The sequence below is a fragment of the Hypanus sabinus genome, chromosome 28 (genome assembly GCF_030144855.1).
Source record: "Hypanus sabinus isolate sHypSab1 chromosome 28, sHypSab1.hap1, whole genome shotgun sequence".
Taxonomy (NCBI): domain Eukaryota; kingdom Metazoa; phylum Chordata; class Chondrichthyes; order Myliobatiformes; family Dasyatidae; genus Hypanus; species Hypanus sabinus.
This window is the reverse complement of record NC_082733.1, coordinates 42,705,405-42,725,688: the sequence shown is the minus strand read 5'-3', so window position 1 is coordinate 42,725,688 and position 20,284 is coordinate 42,705,405. Positions and strand designations below refer to the sequence as shown.

Genomic DNA, 20,284 nt, shown 5'->3' with positions numbered 1-20,284 from the left:
AGCCCCTCCCACGAGGTCACTGACATTTTCGGAAAAAGTCATTGCTTCACATGAGATGTAGAACAGTTTTATTACCTCCCGCCATTAGGATAGAGAAGCATCGAAGACAGTTCTGCCCATCGCCGCCTGCTGTCAGTCGAAGTCGCCGGCTGGGGAAGAAAGATGCTGCCGTTTGAAGTTGGCGGGAAGGGTGAAGAGGGGCGTGACGACGGGGAAGGCCGCTGAGTGGCCGACGGCGAGCGGCGGGGCGGGGTCAGCGCGCGCGCCGCTGGCGTCCCGATGCGCGAGTACGTGCACGCGCTGCATCCGGGTTCCCGGGTCGGGAGCCGTCTCTCCCAGTGTGTGTGCGCGGCGGCGGGAAATGGCGCCCGAATGCTGGCGAGTGTAAACAGCGGGCGAGCGGCGGCGCAGCGACTGGGAGCGGCGCGCAGACCCCGCGGACGGGTAAGTCAGCGGCGGCGGCGGGGCTTGGAGGGGAGTAGGGGGAGGGAAGAGTCCGCGGCTTGGTGTGGATCGACTCCCCGCGCACGGACAGGCTTCCTCAGGCCGCCAACTGACAAAGAGGAGCCCGGCCCACCGCGCCGCGCTCCCTGGCGATGGCTGCCCACTCCAGGCCGTGGATGCGTTTCGGGCCTGACGAACCATCTGTACAGCTGGGGAGGGGCCGAGTGGCATGGCTACAGGGGTGCCTCAGGGTACTGGGCCCTGTGTGTACTCTAGGCCGCCGACTGGATCTCAGGCCTCCTGCAAAAGCCCATCACTATGTCTGACCAGGAAAGGTCCCGAGATGGTGGCACCGGATAGTGCCTGGGGTTGTTGGGGGTGGTGGGAAGTGAGGAGGGGGAAGGGGAGAGGAGGAAAGGTCATGGGCGCCAATGGCTGCTCCGCCCCCGTCCGGTCTCGGCCGCTCCACCTACACCGGCATCCCCGGACATATAGACGCTCCGCCCTTTTCCCCCAGGAACACGCCCCCAAACAACTGACCTCCATAGTACCGTCCGAACTGCCCCTTCCTATGCCTCAGTCCTTTCCTAATCCACCACTGACCACCACCATATTTCCCTTCTCCAGCCCACTGACCACGTTCTCCCTCCTCTACATGCACTCCCACCCCTAAAGTGTCTCTACCTGAATCCCGCCCAGGCAAACCTCCCTGATCCCCTACCTCCCCCGAAGTGTCCCCTGTATTGACACTACACGCCCGGACACACCCCTTTCCCCTGGACCCATACCGCCCCCTTCGCTTTTCCTTCTGAACCGCGCACCCCGTCCTGAAGTTCCCCGCCCCTGCAGACCTGTCCTGACACCCCCCCACCTTGTTTCCCCTTCACCCTCTGACGTCTCCACTCCCCACTGATCTCCAAGTGCGCCTTCAGTAATAATCATCAGTGTTACAGATTGCCAATTTTCATAGGATGTTGGAAAAATGTGTCTGCATGTTTTTAAATGCAAATTATGGGAGGTCATTGATGGAATTTATCAGTGAACTTTGTAGGCAGTAAGTTATGAAGTTCACTTAATAGGCTCAGGTTCAGGTACACAATTTGTTCACGTGTTTTGTCCTTCTGCCTGCCAAATTATGCAGAGTGTCACACAAAAATCAACTGTGGTGATGTTCTACATCTGCCGTGCTTACTGACTGCCACAGAAGCATGTTTCGGGAGGCAGGCTGTGAATTTGGCATCATCTTCATGCTTGTCTCAGTGCAGTTGCCAATTATAAAATCACCTGTCCTGCCCTAACAGCTGATTTTAGGCTTTCCCCCAGGAGAAATTCAAAACATTGCAATAAACACACAAAGCTTGGGCCAGGGTGCACTAAAGGCTAAATGAGGTAACTGCTGTAACTCACGATGATTATCTGCTGAGGAGACCTTGGTTCAAGATCTTTATTGTCTATTTATAATTGTTCTGAGGTGTGGTTGATCAGTTGCTTTCCCAAAACTAATCGCTACAGCAGGACTATTAAGAATCTTCTACTGAGTTTCAAGAGTCCACTTTCCAGATTAGCAATTTTCATTGGCATATTTTTCAGCCCACAACTTGCCAGATTTGCTGAATTTAATTTCACAAAGTGCATAGTGGGATTTGACTTCATTTCTGGTATCTTAACTATTTCCGTGCAGTGAGGCGCAGCAGATTTATTGTTGGCACAGGGCCAGATGCACGGAACCTGGAATGGAGAATGCAAGTGCAGTAACTTTATATCAGCCTGTTACTATAAACAAAAGATTCAAGCCAAAAGCTGTCTGCCATTTATTTTTATTTTTTTTATTTGGAGATAACAGCACATAACAGGCCTTTTCAAACTCATGAGTTCTGCGCCACCCAATTATGCCCATGTGACCAATTAAACCTACTAACCCTGCACGTCTTTGGAATGTGGGAGGAAGCTTTCCTGGTCACAAAGAGAACATACTAACTCCTTACAGGCAGCGGAGGGTTGCTGGTGTTGCAATAGCGTTACTATACTACTGTGCAATAGTTGATTTGTAACATCCACTTACCTATTTTCTATCAGAATTCTTTCATCATGTTAGTAAGTGATTTAGATTTAAATGCAAGAAGCATTATAAAATAAATGTATCCAAAATAATTGTATGAACAATGAGTGACTCATGGAAACTTGGCTGCATGGATTCTGAAGTGGATTGCCCACAGAAATCAGAGGATGGTATTAGATGGAGGGTATTCTATCTAGAAGTTGGTGTCGAGTGGTGTTCTGTTGGGATCTGCTCTGTTTTGTAATTTTTATAAATGCAACAGTGTTTAGTAAGTTAACGGGTGACACGAAGGTTGGTGGTGTTGAAGGAGAGAAGGTTGTCGTGGGTTGCAATAAGATATTGATAGGATGCAGATCTGGACAGAGAAATAAATTTGAGGACTGGTTTGTTGAGCACCTCTGCTACATCTGCTGGTGGACAACCATCTTAATTCGCCCCATTCCTGTTCCAACATATTAGTCCACTCAGGGTGGAGGAGCAACACATATTTCATCAAGGGAGCCTCCAACCTAATGGCATGAACATTGATTTCTCCTTGTGGTAATTTTTTTGCCTCCCTCTTCCCTCTTCTATCACCCACTCTTGGCTCCTCTAGCCCTTTAACTTTCCCACCCACCTGGCTTCACCCATCAACCTTCCAGTTAGTCCTCCTTCCCGTCTCTTTGTCTTTTTATTCTGACGTCTTCCCACTTTCCAGTCTGGAGAAGGGTCTTGGCTGGAAGCGTGATTGTTTATTCATTTCTGTTGATGTTGCCTGACCTTCTGAGTTCCTCTAGTATTCTGTGTGTGTTGCTCTGGATTTCCAGTATGTGCAGAATATGTTGTGGTTTTGGGCAGCAAAGTGGCAGGTGCAGCTCAATGCACAAAAGTGTGAGGTGATGCACTTCGGAAGATCAGATGTGAAGGTGGAGTACTTAGCAGTGTGGATGAACAGCAGGATCATTAGATTCTTCAAAGTTCCCTTGCAGGTGGTTAAGAAGGCTTATGGTGATTTGGCTTTCATTAGTCAGAGGATTGAGTTCAAAGGCCACAGCTCTATAAAACTCTGGTTAGACTACAGTTGAAGTATTGAGTTGAGTTGTGGTTGCTTTTTTATAGAAAGGGAGTGGAAGCTTTTGAGAGGGTGCAGTGATTTACCAGGATACTGCCAAGATTCGAGAGAGTGTCTTTTGAGGATAGATTGAGCAAGCTAGGACTTCTCATTGGAGTGAAGAAGGGTGAGAATGGACTTGAACAAGGTGTATAAGATTATGAGAGACATAGATAAAATGGGCAACCAGAACCTTTTTCACAGGGTGAGCTGCAGCCAATACCAGAGTGCATCAATTTAAGCGGAGTAGAGAAACGTTTAGGGGAGATGTGAAATGTAAGTATTATTTTGCAGAGAATGGTGGGTGCCTCAAACACTGTGGTTAGTGGTAAAGGTTGATAAATTAGGGACATTTGGAGGCCCATGGGTGGTAGAAAAAATAGGGTGTAGGAGGGAAGGGTTATTGTTCATGGAGTAGGTTGATACAGATCGGCACATCATTGTGCTGTACTGTTCTAATGCCAAAGTAATAGACAATAAGTGCAGCAGTAGGCCATTTGAGCCAGCACCACCATTCACTTTGATCATGGCTGATCATCCAGAGTCAGTACCCCGTTCCTGCCTTCTCCCCATATCCCTTGACTCCGCTATCTTTAGAGCTCTAACTCTTTCTTGAAAGCATCCAGAGAATTGGCCTCCACTGCCTTCTGAGGCAGAGCATTCCACAGATCCACAACTCTCTGGGTGAAAAAGTTTTTCCTCAACTCTGTTCTAAATGGCCTACCCGTATTCTTAAACTGTGGCCTCTGGTTCTTGACTCCCCCAACATCGGGAACATGTTTCCTGCCTCTGATATGTCCAATCTCTTAATAATCTTATATGTTTCAATCAGATCACCTCTCATCCTTCTAAATTCCAGTGTATACAAGCCCAGTCGTTCCAATTTTTTAACATTTGACAGTCCCATCATCCCGGGAATTAACCTCGTGAACCTACGCTGCACTCCCTCAATGGCAAGAATGTCCTTCCTCAAATTTTCCATTTTCTAATGGAAAACAAAGCCCAAGGAAAAGTTAATTTACTCATTGTGGTCCTGCTGGACCACAAATATTGGTCAAATTTTCTATTTTATTATAATTCCATTTTTATTTTACCTGTATCAGATTAATTTCATTTTGCCCTTATCAGATGCCCTTATCTTAGTTATAAGATTTTTGTTTGTAAGGTATTATTGAATATTAAAATAGGCTTCTTCTAGTAAAAATAGGCTTGAATGATCTAACTGTTATTTTGTTTGATTTTCATTACAGAATAGAATTGAGATTCCATGGTGTGATTTCATCTCCATTTCAGAATATAATGTAAGTTATAGATATAAGGATATGTTTTCACACTTGGTACAGTATCAGCCTCCAGTCTTTGAGGTAGCCCAAAACAAAAAAAAAAAATCATATGCTGTGTTGTGCCACAGAAAACAATATTGTCTTTTCAAATTATTTAGACCTGGCAGAGGAAGCTCTCTTGCTTTTATTGAAACCCATTTTTGCAGTTGGATCTCATTTTATGGCAGTATTAATGCTTTCTGTTGCCCAGTTTCTTACTTCTACATTCTATCTCTATTCCTGCCCACCCCCAAAAAAAAGTAGACGTGCAGATTAGTTTTGTTATTTTGAATTAACAAAATGGCCTAATCTCAGCTGTATTCCATTCTGCATGAAAGAGGGTGGTCTTTTGATCTGCATGCTCTGTTATTGCTGTTGAGGAATACATTGATCAGCTTGCCATTTGATTCTCTTCTTTATCCATGGATGACATTGTTGAGATCAGGAAAATGGCTGGCATCACACATTGAACATTTTTACTTGTAATGATCCATTGTAATCATTTTATCCAAAGGAAGAATGTTTTCAATGTTGAACATCTGAAAAAAAGACAGAAAATTTTAAATTGGATTGGGCACCATTTGTTTAGAGATCAATGGTTTTAAGCTAAATAAATTTTTGACATTGATTTGAGCTATCAGCTCTGTTTCTCTCTTTGATGCAGTTCAATCCACTGAGCAGATTATTCCTCTCCACGCCTTGTGGCACATTAGGCAGTACTTTTGCTGTTTCTTTAGCATTTTGTCTGTCCTTTCTTTTATGATGCTGAATTGCTAGCTTGGCGCTCAACCCAGCTTGGATGGAAAGCCTGCAAGAGGCAAGTCGGAATTTTACCCGGGACCATTTACCTCCAAGTCCAGTGCTGATGCCACTATACCACCAGCCGGCCTAACCTACTGAGTACTTCTCACATTTTCTTGTTAATTTTCTTTGTAGTTATTTTTATTTGAAATAGATCTGAAGTCCTCACATGTCCATTGGTCACTCAAAGTTGCCATGCAAGTTGATTGAGTTGTTAAGAAGGTGTATGGTGTGTTGGCCTTCAATAGTCGGGCATTGAGTTCAAGAGCCATGAGGTAATGTTGCTGCTCTATGAAATCCTGGTTTGATCACACTTGGAATATTGTATTCAGTTCTTGTCACCTCAGAATTGAAGGATGTGTAAGCTGTAGAGTGGATGCAGAGGTAATTTATCAGGATGCTACCTGTATTAGAGAGCATGTCTTATGAGGATGGGTTGAGTGAGCTAGGACTTTCCTCTTTGAGGCAAAGGAGGATGAGAGGTGACCTGATAGATGTGTACAAGATGATAGAAACATAGAGAACCTACAGCCCAATACAGGCCCTTCAGCCCACAAATTTGTGCCGAACATGTCCCTACCTTAGAAATTACTAAGGTTACCCATAGCCTTTTATTTTTCTAAGCTCCATGTACCTATCCAAAAGTCTCATAAAAGACTCTATCGTATCTGCCTCCACCACCGCCGGCAGCCCATTCCACGCACTCACCACTCTGCGTTTAAAAAAAACTTACCACTGACATCTCCACTGTACCTACTCACAAGCACCTTAAACCTGTACCCTCTTGTGGCAGCCATTTCAGCCCTGGGGAAAAGCCTCATCCTCTGTTGCTCCAAGGAGAAAAAGCCGAGTTCACTCAACCTGTTTTCTTAAGGCATGCTCCCCAATCCAGGCAATATCCTTGTAAATCTCCTCTGTGCCCTTTCTATGATTTTTACACCCTTCCTGTAGTGAGGCGACCAGAACTGAGCACAGAACTCCTAAGTGGAGTCTGACCAGGGTCCTATATAGCTGTAACATTACCTCTTGGCTCCTAAATTCAATTCCACGATTGATGAACGCCAATACACTGTATGCCTTCCTAACCACAGAGTCAACCTGCGCAGCTGCTTTAAGCGTCCTGTGGACTCGGACCCCAAGATTCCTCTGATCCTCCACACTGCCAAGAGTCTTATCATTAATACTATATTCTGGCATCATATTTGACCTACCAAAATGAACCACTTTACACTTATCTGGGTTGAACTCTCATCTGCCACTTCTCAGCCCAGTTTTGCATCCTATCAATGTCCCGCTGTAACCTCTGACAGCCCTCCACACTATCCACAACACCCCCAGCCTTTGTGTCATCAGCAAACTTACTAACCCATCCCTCCACTTCCTCATCCAGGTCATTTATAAAAATCATGAAAAATGAGGGCCCCAGAACAGATCCCTGAGGCACACCACAGGTGACCGACCTCCATGCAGAATATGACCCGTCTACAACCACTCTTTGCCTTCTGTGGGCAAGCTAGTTCTGGATCCACAAAGCAATGTGCCCTTGGATCCCATGCACATTGCTTTCTCATTAAGCCTTGCATGGGGTACCTTATCAAATGCCTTACTGAAATCCATATACACTACATCTACTGCTCTTTCTTCATCAATGTGTTTAGTCACGTCCTCAAAAAATTCAGTCAAGCTCGTAAGGCAGGACATGCTCTTGACAAAGCATTCCTAATTATATTCCAATTCCTAATAGTTTCCTGGGCTATCTCTACTACCTTTCTTGAATAACAAAACAACATCCGCAATCCTCTGGAACCTCTCCCGTCCCTATTGATGATGCAAAGATCATCGCCAGAGGCTGAGCTATCTCCTCCCTCACCTCCCACAGTAGCCTGGGTACATCTCATTCGGTCCCGGCGACTTACCCAAATTGATGCTTTCCAAAAGCTCCAGCACATCCTATGATGATGAGAGGCATAGATCAATTGGACAGCCAGGGACTTTTTCACAGAATGGAAATGGCTAAAATAAGAGGGCCTGATTTTAAGGTGATTACTGGTAAGTATTGCGGGAGGTGGGGGGGGGGGTGATATCGCAGAGAGGTTTTATTTACACAAAGAGTGGTGAGTGCTTAGAATGCCGCCCTGCCAGGGGTGTTAAAGGCAGATACAGTATGGACTTTTGGATAGGCACGTGGATGATAGAAAAATGGAGGACTATGTAGGAGGGAAGTGTTAGGTTGATCTTGGAGTAGGTTAAAACATTGGCGCAACGTTATTGACTGAATGGCCTGTACTGTGCTATAATGTTTTATGTTCAATGTAATTTGTGTCACTTGCTTTGAAAGATTTCTTGCAATAATGGGACAATGTCTGTGGGAGCATTTTAATTCCTTGTACCATAATTTCCAAACCTAACTGAATTCTTAATAAATGAAATTTGTTGTGATTAAATAATGAGCAAAATATCTAACCACTAGTTAATATATTGTTTGTAGATTTGCTCATTGTTGTTCTTTGCTGTGGCATGTCTTTAATTTGAAAAGAAAGTATGATACACAGGGCATTAAAATGCTGATTGATGAGCCTAATTGGAAAACTAAATGAGGTAACAAAACAATTTAATGGTAGAACGATAGATGTGTGTATTTAGAGACACAAGCTGAAGGTTTTGCCATGGCCCTCACAGTCCCCCGACCTAAACATCATCAGAAATCTGTGGATAGACCTCAAAAGAGCAGTGCATGCAAAATGACCCAAGAATCTCACAGAACTAGAAGCCTTTTGCAAGGAAGAATGGGCGAAAATCCCCCAAACTAGAATTGAAAGACTCTTAGCTGGCTACAGGAAGCGTTTACAAGCTATGATTCTTGCCAAAGGGGGTGTTACTAAGTACTGACTATGCAGGGTGCCCAAACTTTTCCTTCGGGCCCTTTTCCTTTTTTGATATTTTGAAACTGTAAATGATGGAAATAAAAAAATCTTTCTTGGAATATTAGCTTTATAACTTTATGCCTTATGGAAATCAGGTCATCTTTTACTCACTTAGCTATTCTCAGTAACAGAAATTTTGACCAGATGTGCCCAAACTTTTCCATGCCACTGTAAGGTTGAAATAAGGGCAGATACTCTTTGAAATTGGGATGGAGGTTGGGATGCTGAGGAACTTTTAATGACGTCTGTGTAGTTAATCTTTTTTTTAACATAAATACTGAACATTTTCCTCCCATTTAATTTAAGAGGAAAGATAGGTCTGCTGGCTCAGGTTTTGAGCTTTTATTTCACTTATGATGACAATGTTTGGGGAAGAAATGACTGGCTTAATTCTGAATTAAAATGCCCATAATTGTACAAACAGCAATATGAAATTTAATGATTTTTACCTTTTACTTTGGCATATACCAGAGACCAGATACAAATCTAATGTTGCAATCTTCCTTATTTTTCCTATTGGTATCCTATATCTTTTCTCACCCAATCACATGATGGAATTTCCCTTCCCTTGTCTTACTATGCTGGATGACCAAAAGCTTTTTATAAAACCTGTTAAATTTGTTTCTTTGATAATTTCTCCAATTACTTGATCCTTGTGTTCTTATTCCTTCACTCCAGTGAGGTTTGTGGTTACAACTCTATGACATTCTGATACAAATTCAAGATCAAGTTTATCGGCATCTAACTGTGCACATACACAACCAAATGAAACAACATGCATCCATGAAAAAATGTCACAAACAGAACACTAAATATTCCCATAAATAAGTTTGAAATGTTATATATTATCAATACCTTTATAGCTTTTCCAAAGTCCATCCAGATTTTAAAACTTCCTGAGATTACTAAAGCCCTGAGCAAAAATCACTATTCTTCTTGTGATCCACTTTTTCTTCCCTCACTTTTCCTAAACTGCTGCATATGCATCAGAGGGTCTCAAGCCCAGAAAAGCCTTTGTTCTATTGTAGGCTGCTTTAGTTCTCCAGTTTTGGAAGGGGCTGCACTTTGCTGAGGCTCAGCTGCACTCCTTTAATACTTTTGCTAGAGTGGATAGAGGGTTTTTTTGTATTATAAATACTGCTGAAACAATATGTTAGATTTCTGTATTCCTCTGATATTAAAACTTTTTGTTAATTTTCATCATGTGTTCTGTCTGTTTCGAGTGTATGTGTGATGTGCTCAATCATTTTGATAAAATTTGTCCTGATACTTAATGTAACCTTCTTTGTAGCAAATATAAATAAATCTGGCATCTTGATCTCTGTTCCTCCCTATTTGTTTTTAAGGGAATTAATTTTGACATAGCTGCAACTTTTTAATTTCATGTGCTCCCTATGGATTGGTATTGTATTGGAGAATTTGGGCAATGAACCGGGTAAAATATAACTCCTCAAACTCAATGACATTTGCCGAGTTACACTTTGCCAGTCCCTACTTTTTAATACCTTCCCAAGTGCCCAAAACTGCACCATTGCTGTTGTGTTTTTTGCTTTAGCTTCAGTCTACTACCTTAATTGCAAACCTGACACAAATACTTTTTCCCAAAGTCTGTTTGCAAATAATGGCCTACAGTTAAGATATTTTCTAGCTATCTTGACTACTGTATTACTTTTTATACTCAAAATAAAAACAGCATCTAAAGACAAGTCAGCTTGTTTATCAAAACTAAAAGGTCTCCACTCAGAATGCTAATCTGGCATTACTTTTCTTTCTACTGAAGGACTTGCAACATATCGCCATAATTTTCTATTTTAAAATTTGTATTTTTGAAATTCAGTTTTTTAAGTCTTGATGCTATAATTGAATCCGTCACTGTACTGTAGTTAAAGTACCAATGATTACGTTGGTGTTCAGATTGCTCTAAATGTGTATGAAAGTTTTTCCATTTGCTTCTATTTTAGACTACTGAATTTTAACTGTAAAGTTCAGACTAAGTTTATTAAGTACATGCATGTCTCCATGTACAACCCTGAGATTCATTTTCTTGCAGGCATTCACAGTAGATACAAAGAAACGCAGTAAAATGAATGAAAAACCACACACAGCAAAGACAGACAACCAACCAGTGTGCAAAAGACATCAATTTGTGCAAATACGAAAAAATGTTTATCACTGGCATATGTTGTGAAATTTGTTGTTTTAGTAATTAATATTGCTGAGTTGTAAAGTCCTTGACAGTGAGTATGAGGTTGTGGAAACAGTTCAGTGTTGGGGTGAGTGAGTCTATTCACACCAGTTCAGGGGCCTGATGGTTGTAGGGTAATAATTGTTCCTGAACCTGGTTGAGTGGGACCTGAGACTCCTGTACCTCCTCCTCAGTGGCATCAACGAGAAGAGAGCATGGCTTGGGTCATTGTTAATATGCGGTTTATGATGTATTTTTTTATTTGTCATATTTTAAAAATTTCAGTTGAATCAGTGATGTCAGAATGGCTAATGGGTGTAAAAGTGTGCTGGTAAACTTTTCCATTGGAGTGGAGAGGGGTGAAAGAACAAGCTGTTCTGGGCTTGGACCAATGATAGTCTGTGCTTTGTTGGAATAACCTGTTAGTCTGCCCCATTTCTCACCCTGTTTCCTTTATATTTACTGTGAAGCAGACTCTGGTGCTTGTGTAAATATAATTGGCTGGGTTTGTTCAAGATGAACTGTTTCTGGATAATGCATTCACAGGAGAAAATCTGAATTCAAGTTGAGTTTTGCCGGAGTCATTTAATTCTAAGTCAATTAGAGTTAAATTGAACAGTAAAAAGCATGGCACAATAAATGACCTTTGTCTTTCCCTTGCTGCAAAGGGACAAGTTTTCTTAAAGGTACTTTTTAAAAAGCAAAATTCATTCAACAGATATCTGTGTATTTTCTAACATCAAAAGGAAACCAGAGAAGAGACACTTCCAGGAACTGTAAAGCATTGTATAGAACAGAACTGACTGAAGGTCTGGGTCAGTTGACTAGTCAAAACATAATTAATGTACAGGAAACTTAGAGCAAATTAGAGAGAGACATAAAATTTTTACAAAGCTAACCAAGTATGTCATTTAGAATTATAAATTTTGAATTACAACATATATGTATCAGCCAAAATGTTCTGGAAATGTTGAGATATGTTAGTTAAATTTGTTTGCTCACATGATAAGCAATAGATCTTTATTACATACCAGCAGTGAAGTTAATTGCTTAATTACACACTATACTGTGCCAGTGACCCAGGTTCAATTCTGCCGCTGTTTGTAAAGAGTTTGAACTTTGTCTCCATGACTATGTGAGTTTCTTCCAGGTGCTCCAGTTTCCTCCCATGTTCCAAAAATGTAGGGATTAGTAGGTTAATTATCCATGTGGGTGTAATTTGGCAGCACGGGCTTATTGAGCCAGAAGGGCCTGTTACCATGCTGTATCTCTAACTAATGGTAACAATAATAATTATAATGATAGTAGTAAATCTCCAGAAAAGCGCAATACCAAACACTACTAGAATAGTTCAAAAGTTCCTAACAAGAAATGAGTGTGTTTGACAATGCCTGTACCTCAAGTTTTACCATCTTGCTGAAAAATATACTAATTAAATAATAAAGCACTACTGATCAAGGGTAACTTATTTCCACTCAATTTCTGTGCATTCTAATGCAATTAATGAGCAGTGCGGAAACAGCATTTTCTATTGCTGGGGTTACCTGATGAAGCGAGTGGTGTGCACTCTTTGCCAGTTTCACTGGCTTCCTGTACAATTAAGGTTCTCGATACAAATCTGTGTACTTCGGGTGGTGAAAAGGGATTATCAAGAATCAATAAGGTTATTGTATTTTTCTATTTGAATTTCCCTTTGAATCCTTTCCTCTGACCAGCTGGCAATTTCTTCCCATGACAGAGCTTGCAATAGTGTGTCTACTTTGGTATTCGGCTGTCGCAGGCAAATGACATAATTTGGCTGTAATTCAGGAATCGTCTCCAGTGGTCACAGAATCACTCAGTACACTCTGACTGAGATTCCTATCCATGTACCTGTCTAGTATTATGCCTCAGTCAGTACTAGTTAGGTAAGAAGAAATTTTCACTGCTCAGAGAAGTGTGAGGCAAAAAGTATTGTTCTCTTGTTTTCTTTCTTTTTGCCACAGAGTCCCATCCTGCAGCTGATTGCTAGTTAATTAGCCTCAGGTGTGTCATGGGCACTTGTGTGATTGAGAAGGTGCAAAATTAATAGCTAGAATATTCCTTAACTAGGTACAGACTTTGTTTTATGTACATTACACTCTCCTATTGATAATTATGTGTCAAGTAACTCTGAGAGAGTAGAAATCTGGGGCTGCAGATCTCAGCTTGAAGATCACACGTTGAGGTGTGCTATTTCAGTCTGTTTGCTCACGTGATAAAAGCTGTTTGTGAAAGGCTTGCGGTGTATTTGATTAGTTTGTTGGCAACACCTCAGTAGTGATTGTATCCAGTCTATTATACTACGTGTTCATTTTTAGCAGTATTTCTACATAGTACTTCTTCAGCCACTTATCCACATGAAGTCAGTTTTCCTATTGTTAACTTTGGCTAGTTTCCGTTGAATAACAACAATCTACGAGATCAACATAAACCATGTGGTTGTAGCTTCTTTGTGGCAGATATTAATTGTATTATGTACCATTGGAACTGCAGAATCTTCAAGGTCATGGGGAATTTAATTTTGCTAATGGCACAAGTTCTATTTCAAATTCAAGAACACTTTGCCCAATAGGAGAGCATTTTTTCAGATTTGTTTGCTACTTGACTATGTTTTATTCAAATTAACTTTTTCAAAGGGCATGGTAGCAGTATAGTGGTTAGCACGATGCTATTACGGTGGTTGCATCAGAGTTCAATCCCAGTGTCCTCTGTACACCCTCACTATGGAATGCATGGGTTTCCTCCAGATGCTTCAGTTTCCTCCTCAGTCCAAAGATGTACCGTATAGATTAATTGGTCATCATAAATTGTCTGATGATTAGGCTAGGGTTTAAATGGGGTTATTGGGTCGCTGGGCAGTGTGGCTCAAAGAGCCTATTCTGTACTGTATCTCTGAATAAGTAATAAATTGTCAGTAATCAGGTCAGATTATGTATTGTAACGTAAACCCACTGCAGCAAGCTCATGGGTGATTTGATCACTGTCTTTAATTTCTCTTTCCTGGTTCACCCCCGTAACTCTTGATTTTCCCCTATAGAATAATGATCAATCTATGCCTGCCTTTATTAACTTAATATCACCTTCTCTATACTCTGGGCTGAGAATTCCAAAGACTCACAATCCTTGCAAAAAGAAATTCCTCCTCGGTGATAAATGGGAGAGCCATTCATCCTGAGAAAGAACCTGTCAGTTCCAGAGAAGACTGTCTCAGTGCCTCCATCCTGTCAAGTACTGTCAGTATCTTTTCTGTTTAATTAAAATCACCTTTCATTCTTGCAAGTGCCAATGGATGCAGGTCTAACTTTGCGCTTTCCTCACAAAACAACTCTTTCATCCAATAATCACTCTAACGGATTTTGTTGCATTGTTTCCAGGGCTTGTTTAGGCTTTGAACAGTTTGAAAATTAAAACTTCCAAATTATCAAAGGAAGCAATTTTATGGGGTTATTGAGTCCAGCAAATGTGCACAGTGTTAAGTTATTAGTGGCAATTTTGTGCTCCTGTGGTTTCGGCCGTCAGTGTTTTATCCACCAATGATAAAAATTCATTGCCGTATAGCAACTTGGTATTTTTATTTTGGCATAAAAGGTGTCCAGTGCATTTAGAGCAGGCGTCCCCAGACTGGGCTCCATGGGCCCCTTGATTATTGGTAAGGTTCCATGGCGCAAGAAAGGTTGGGAACCCCTGATCTGGAGCATGTACCTGTAAAGTTTCTTCTTTTTTTTAAATTAGTTTTTTTATACATTTTCTACATCGCTACAGATTAAAAAAAACCCAGATCAAAATGAAGAACATTAATACAGTGCAAAAATAAGCATACAATAATAATATAATACAAAAAAAAAGATAATTGAGAAAGCACCCAAATTGAAGACATGTAAAATTAGTATCCTCCCCAAGCCCCGGAACAAAAAAAAACTCCAGACCAACCACAACCCGATATAGAGAATATAAATCAGGACATTCAAACCCCCAAAACTGTAAATACACGTAGCAACAGAAGATATTAATGCCTACTACCAAAAAAAAGGAGCTGAAAGCAAGGGACCGAAAAAAAAACCTTAGTTAAGAGGAAAGTCCTCAATAAAAGGTCCCCAGATCTTATGGAACTTTATATCCGAATTAAGAACTGAGTAATGAATTTTTTCAAGGTCTTAGCAGGACATAATATCATTAAGCCATTGAGCATGCGTGGGCGGGGCAACATCTCTCTATCTAAGGAGGATTAAACGTCTAGCCAGGAGAGAAGCAAAAGATAATATTCGACACTTAGTTGAACTCAGACGTAAATCTGTCTCACCCAAAAAACCGAACAAAGCAATTAAAGGGTTAGGTTCTAGGTGGTGATTCAGAATATATGATAACGTTATGAAGACATCTTTCCAAAATTTCTCCAAGCTAGGACAAAACCAGTAAATATGAATGAGAGAGTCCTTGCCCCTTTTGCATTTATCACAAAGAGGACTAATATTAGGGTAAAATCCAGATAGTTTAGATTTAGACATATGGGCTCTATGAACAGTCTTAAGCTGTAAAAGGCAATGGCGAGCACAAAGAGAGGTTGAATTAACCGATTTGAGAATCGAGTCCCAAGTCTCATCAGATAAGGAGGTATTTAAGTCATGCTCCCAAGCCATTCTAATTTTATCCACAGGGGCACGTCGTAAGGATGCTAATTTATCACGAATAAATGATATTAAACCTTTACCTAGTGGATTAATAGAAAGAAATAAATCCATAACATTTTTCTCAGGCATTTCAGGGAAGTTAGGAATTAAAGGATTAATAAAGTGTCTAATTTGGAGATATTTTAAAAAAATGAGCATTGGGCAGATTGAACTTAGCAGAGAGCTGTTGAAAAGATGCGAAGTGATTATCAATAAAAAGATCTTCAAAATGTCTAATGCCCTTCCTATACCAATCATGGAATGCTGAATCATACGTAGTAGGTAAATAAAGGTGATTATGTAAGATAGGGCTAGAAAAGGAAAAACCATGGAAACCGTAAAATTTCCTAAACTGAGCCCATATACGCAAAGTGTGTCTAACAAGAGGATTAACAATTAATCTGGACAAACTACTAGGGAGTACAGAGCCAAGAAGTGCAGAAATAGATAAAACTTTAGTGGAACTCAACTCCATTGCCACCCAATTAGGGCACTCGGGTTGGCCATGGAAAAAAGACCAAAAGGTAGCACAACGTATATTGGCTGCCCAATAATATAAACGAAAGTTAGGTAAAGCCATGCCACCCTCTTTCTTAGATTTTTGGAGATAAACTTTATTAATTCTAGAGCGCTTATTCTTCCACAGATATGATAAAATAATAGAGTCTAAGGGATCAAAAAAAGATTTAGGGGTAAAAATTGGGATTGATTGAAATAAATATAAAAGTTTAGGGAGAACATACATTGTAACAACATTGATACGACCTACCAAAGACATAGATAGAGGTGACCATTGTAACAGACTCTGTTTTATAGTATATGAAAGGTTGGCAAAATTTTCACGAAAAAGATCTTTAAACTTCCTTGTGACTGTAATCCCAAGATAAGTAAATTGATTATGAACTACTTTAAAAGGGAGATCATGGAATGTTAATTCTTGTGCTTCTTTATTAATTGGGAAAAGTTCACTCTTATGTAAATTAAGTTTATTGCCAGAGAGCTGGCTAAACTGATCAAGAAGTGAAAACATTGGAGGTAAGGATGTAGACGGATTTGAAAGAAAAAGTAATAAGTCATCAGCATAAAGAGAAACTTCATGCTCAACACCCCCTCTCCAAATCCCGGTCAATTCAGGACAGTTTGGAAATGCTATTGCCAAAGGTTCTATAGCCAAATCAAAGAGAAAGGGACTTAAAGGGCATCCCTGACGGGTGCCACGTTTGAGGTTAAATAACTGGGATTTCTGAAAATTAATCAAAACAGAGGCAGTAGGACACAGATATAGCAATTCAATCCAAGAGATAAAACTTTGACCGAAGTCAAATTTTTCTAAAACTGCAAAAAGGTAGTTCCACTCTATACGATCAAATGCTTTCTCCGCATCGAGAGAAATAACACATTCAGGAATCCCTGTTGGAGGTGAATATAAAATGTTAAATAAACGCTGAATGTTAAAAAAAGGAAGACGGTTTTTAATAAAACCAGTTTGATCATCAGAAATAATAGAGGGGATAACAGTTTCTAATCTATAAGCCAAAACTTGGGCCAAGATTTTAACATCAACATTAAGCAAAGAAATCGGCTTATACGAGGAACACTCTGTTGGGTCTTTACCCTTTTTTAATAAAAGAATAATAGATGCCTCATTAAAAGAGGGTGGCAATTTACCGTAATTAAACAAGTCAGATAATACTGAGAATAACTGAGGAGAAAGAAGTGAAGAGAATGATTTATAAAATTCTACGGGGAACCCATCAGGTCCAGGAGATTTCCCTGAGGATAATGCAGAAATTGCAAAAGATATTTCTTCTAATGATGTAGGCGCATTAAGTTTAGCTTTAAAATCAGATGAAAGCGAAGGAGTATTCAGATTATTTAAAAAATGATCAACAGAGATATTCTCATTCAGAGATTCAGAGGAATAAAGTCAAGAATAGAAATTTTTAAATGCGTCATTGATTTCTAAGTGATCCAACGTAAAGTCTCCATTCTCCTTCCGGATCTTTGTAATATGTTGTTTGGCTTTGGAACGCCTCAGCTGATTGGCTAGAAATTTACCAGATTTGTCACCATGAATATATAGAAGTGATTCTTACTTTCAAGAAGTTGACGTTCGACAGATTGAGTAGACAGAAGATTAAATTTAGTTTGAAGTTCTACACACTTCTTGTATAATTCAGGATTCTTAGTTTGAGCATACAGTTGATCCAATTCTTTAATCTGATTAATGAGGTCTAATCAATCTGCACAGGACTTTCTATTAAGATTTGCTGTATAGGAGATTATTTGACCCCTCAAATATGCTTTCATGGCATCCCAGACAATCTGGGATGACATTTCAGATGATGTATTGGTGTTAAAATAAAAGGTTATCTGATCCTTAATAAATTTTAGAAAGTCATCATCCAATAATAAAGTCGAGTCTCTGAGGGAGACCAGGAATATTTAAAGACAAAGTAATTGGGGCATGGTCAGAAATCAGTATACTCTGATAATCACAAGAATAGACAAATGGAATAAGTTGATTATCGATTAAGAAGTAGTCAATTCTAGTAAAGGTATGGTGAACATGTGAAAAAAAAGAATAATCTCTCTCAGTAGGATGAAGGAAACGCCATATATCAGAGATACCATAATTAGAGAGAAAAAAGTGAATAGTTAAGGCAGATTTAGTAGGTAGTCTAGTAACAGAGGACGATCGATCCAAATTAGGATCTAACCAACAATTGAAATCGCCACCCAGTAGAAGAGAGTATGAGTTTAAATCTGCTAGTGAGGCGAAAAAACGTTCAAAAAAATTAACATCATCAAAATTGGGAGCATACAGGTTTGCTAGTACAACTTTAGTATTATATAATTTACCAGAAACAATAATAAAATGGCCATTTGTATCAGATATCTTATTATGGAGTTCAAAAGGAATATTTGAATTAATAAGGATGGAGACCCCCCCTCCCCCCAGCTTTGGCGGCAAAGGATGAATGAAAATGCTGACTTGCCCACTTTGACGAAAGCCGAGAATTATCAAAACTACGAATATGAGTTTCTTGAAGGAAAGCAATGTCAGCTTTGAGTTGTTTAATATGCGAGAAGACCTTCCTTCTTTTAACAGGATGATTCAATCCCTTTACATTCCAGCTCACAAATTTAAGTGTATTACCCATTATCAATTGTTAGTGCATAGAAGGTAGCGGGCATATAAAAAATCAAGCAGTACAACAACAGTCTGGGAGCAAAAATGTAAACATAGATCCATAGAATCGAAACAGTGAGTAGTGTTGGAACTGGAGAACCCACCCCAACCTCACAACCCAAAACTAGACGGCTACCTAAAAAAGCAGCTAGCTCTACCAAAAAAATTAACCCAAGTATGACTTCCAGTTCTGTATCGTTAATAAAAGTTCTGTATAAATAGTATAGCAAATAATAACTAATTTATGCACTAGAAAACAGAATTACAAATAGGAACAACTTCAACAGAAGTATAAAACTTAATACAAAGAAAATCAGAAGAAAACTAAAACTAACCTACCCGCGAAAAGTTATAAAAGATTGAAAGGGGAAAAAAGGAGGGAGAAAAGGGGGAAATTATAAATTCAAAAAGCGTGCTTATCAACCATTTACAGAAAAAAAAAGCAAAAGTGAAACTATGAATCAACCAACAGGGAGGCCTTCAATAAAAACTCCAAACCTCCAAAACAAGTTAAAGTCAATTGTAGATCTCTATAGATAAGGTTATACAAAAATAAAATAGATTACACAAGTAAAATCTAAAAGTCCGCAGGGAAACATTAAACTTAGATTATCTATTTAGAAAAAACGCACCAAGTCCAGGTAGAGATTGACTACAACACTTAGAGTTTCAATAGATAATGTCTGAATTATTCAAGTAAATTCTGAGTTCGGAAAAAAATAGTTTTACATCGAGAAGTACTTGTCAACCATTTTAGAAGGTCAGGCCGGTTCCGAAGAAGACAAGGTGGCCGGAAGATTTCCAACAAACGCCTCAGCCTCCTTCACTGATTTAAACCACTTATAATCTCCAGTAGTAAGCGTAATTCGAAGATCGGCTGGATTTCGAAGAGAGGGTCTGAATCCGCGATCAAAAAGCACTTTCATTACACCTTTAAACTCAGCACGCATCTTCAGAACCTGGGGGGCATAATCCTCCACAAAACGAATGACCATGTTTTGAAAAGCAAAAGTACCTCTGCGGCATGCTTCCATAATCAAACAGTTTTTCACCTGGTATTGATGAAAGCATAGAATGACCGGCCATGGGCGGGAACCCAGAGTTGCACAAGGAACATACATCCTGTGAGCCCTTTCAAGCTCAGGTGGAGTGGGAAGAAATTCTTTCCCAAAAATCTCACAGAGAAAATCGGAAAAAAATTCAACGGGAGGGCCCTTTTCGGTGGCCTCTGGCAAACCAAGAATTCGTAAACTGCAACGTCTGCTCCGATTTTCAAGATCCACCATTTTGGAAAAAAGTTTACTGTTCTTCTCCCCTAGGTTGGAGGAGAGAGTTTCAAGATATTGAACACGGCATTGTAAATCTTCAGAAGTTAATTAAGTCAATGCGAGATAAATGTTCAGCATGTACATCCACTCTAGCATTGATCTGATCCAATTTGAAATCCAGCTGGTTGAAAGACGTTCTAAATTCAGTTCTAAAATCCTTTAAAGTATCTTGTCGATGTTGTTCTAAAACAGCGAGAGTGTCAGCCGGCAAAGCCGTAGAAGTCTCCCTTTTCCCGGTTTTAGTACTTTT

General features: G+C 40.1%; 1 protein-coding gene across 6 annotated transcripts in view; it reads left to right on the top strand.

Moving 5' to 3' along the window:
• Window positions 1–295: 295 nt before the first annotated feature.
• The window catches only part of LOC132382634 (CTD small phosphatase-like protein 2), an 83,381-nt gene continuing 63,392 nt past the window's right edge, over window positions 296–20,284 (top strand). For 5 of the 6 annotated variants that reach the window (XM_059953048.1, XM_059953042.1, XM_059953045.1 and 2 more), the window contains exons 1-2: window positions 296–444; window positions 4,844–4,894. The gene's annotated coding sequence lies outside the window, so the exon portion shown is untranslated. The remainder of the gene's footprint in view (window positions 445–4,843; window positions 4,895–20,284) is intronic. The other variant, XM_059953047.1, reaches the window with a different exon arrangement.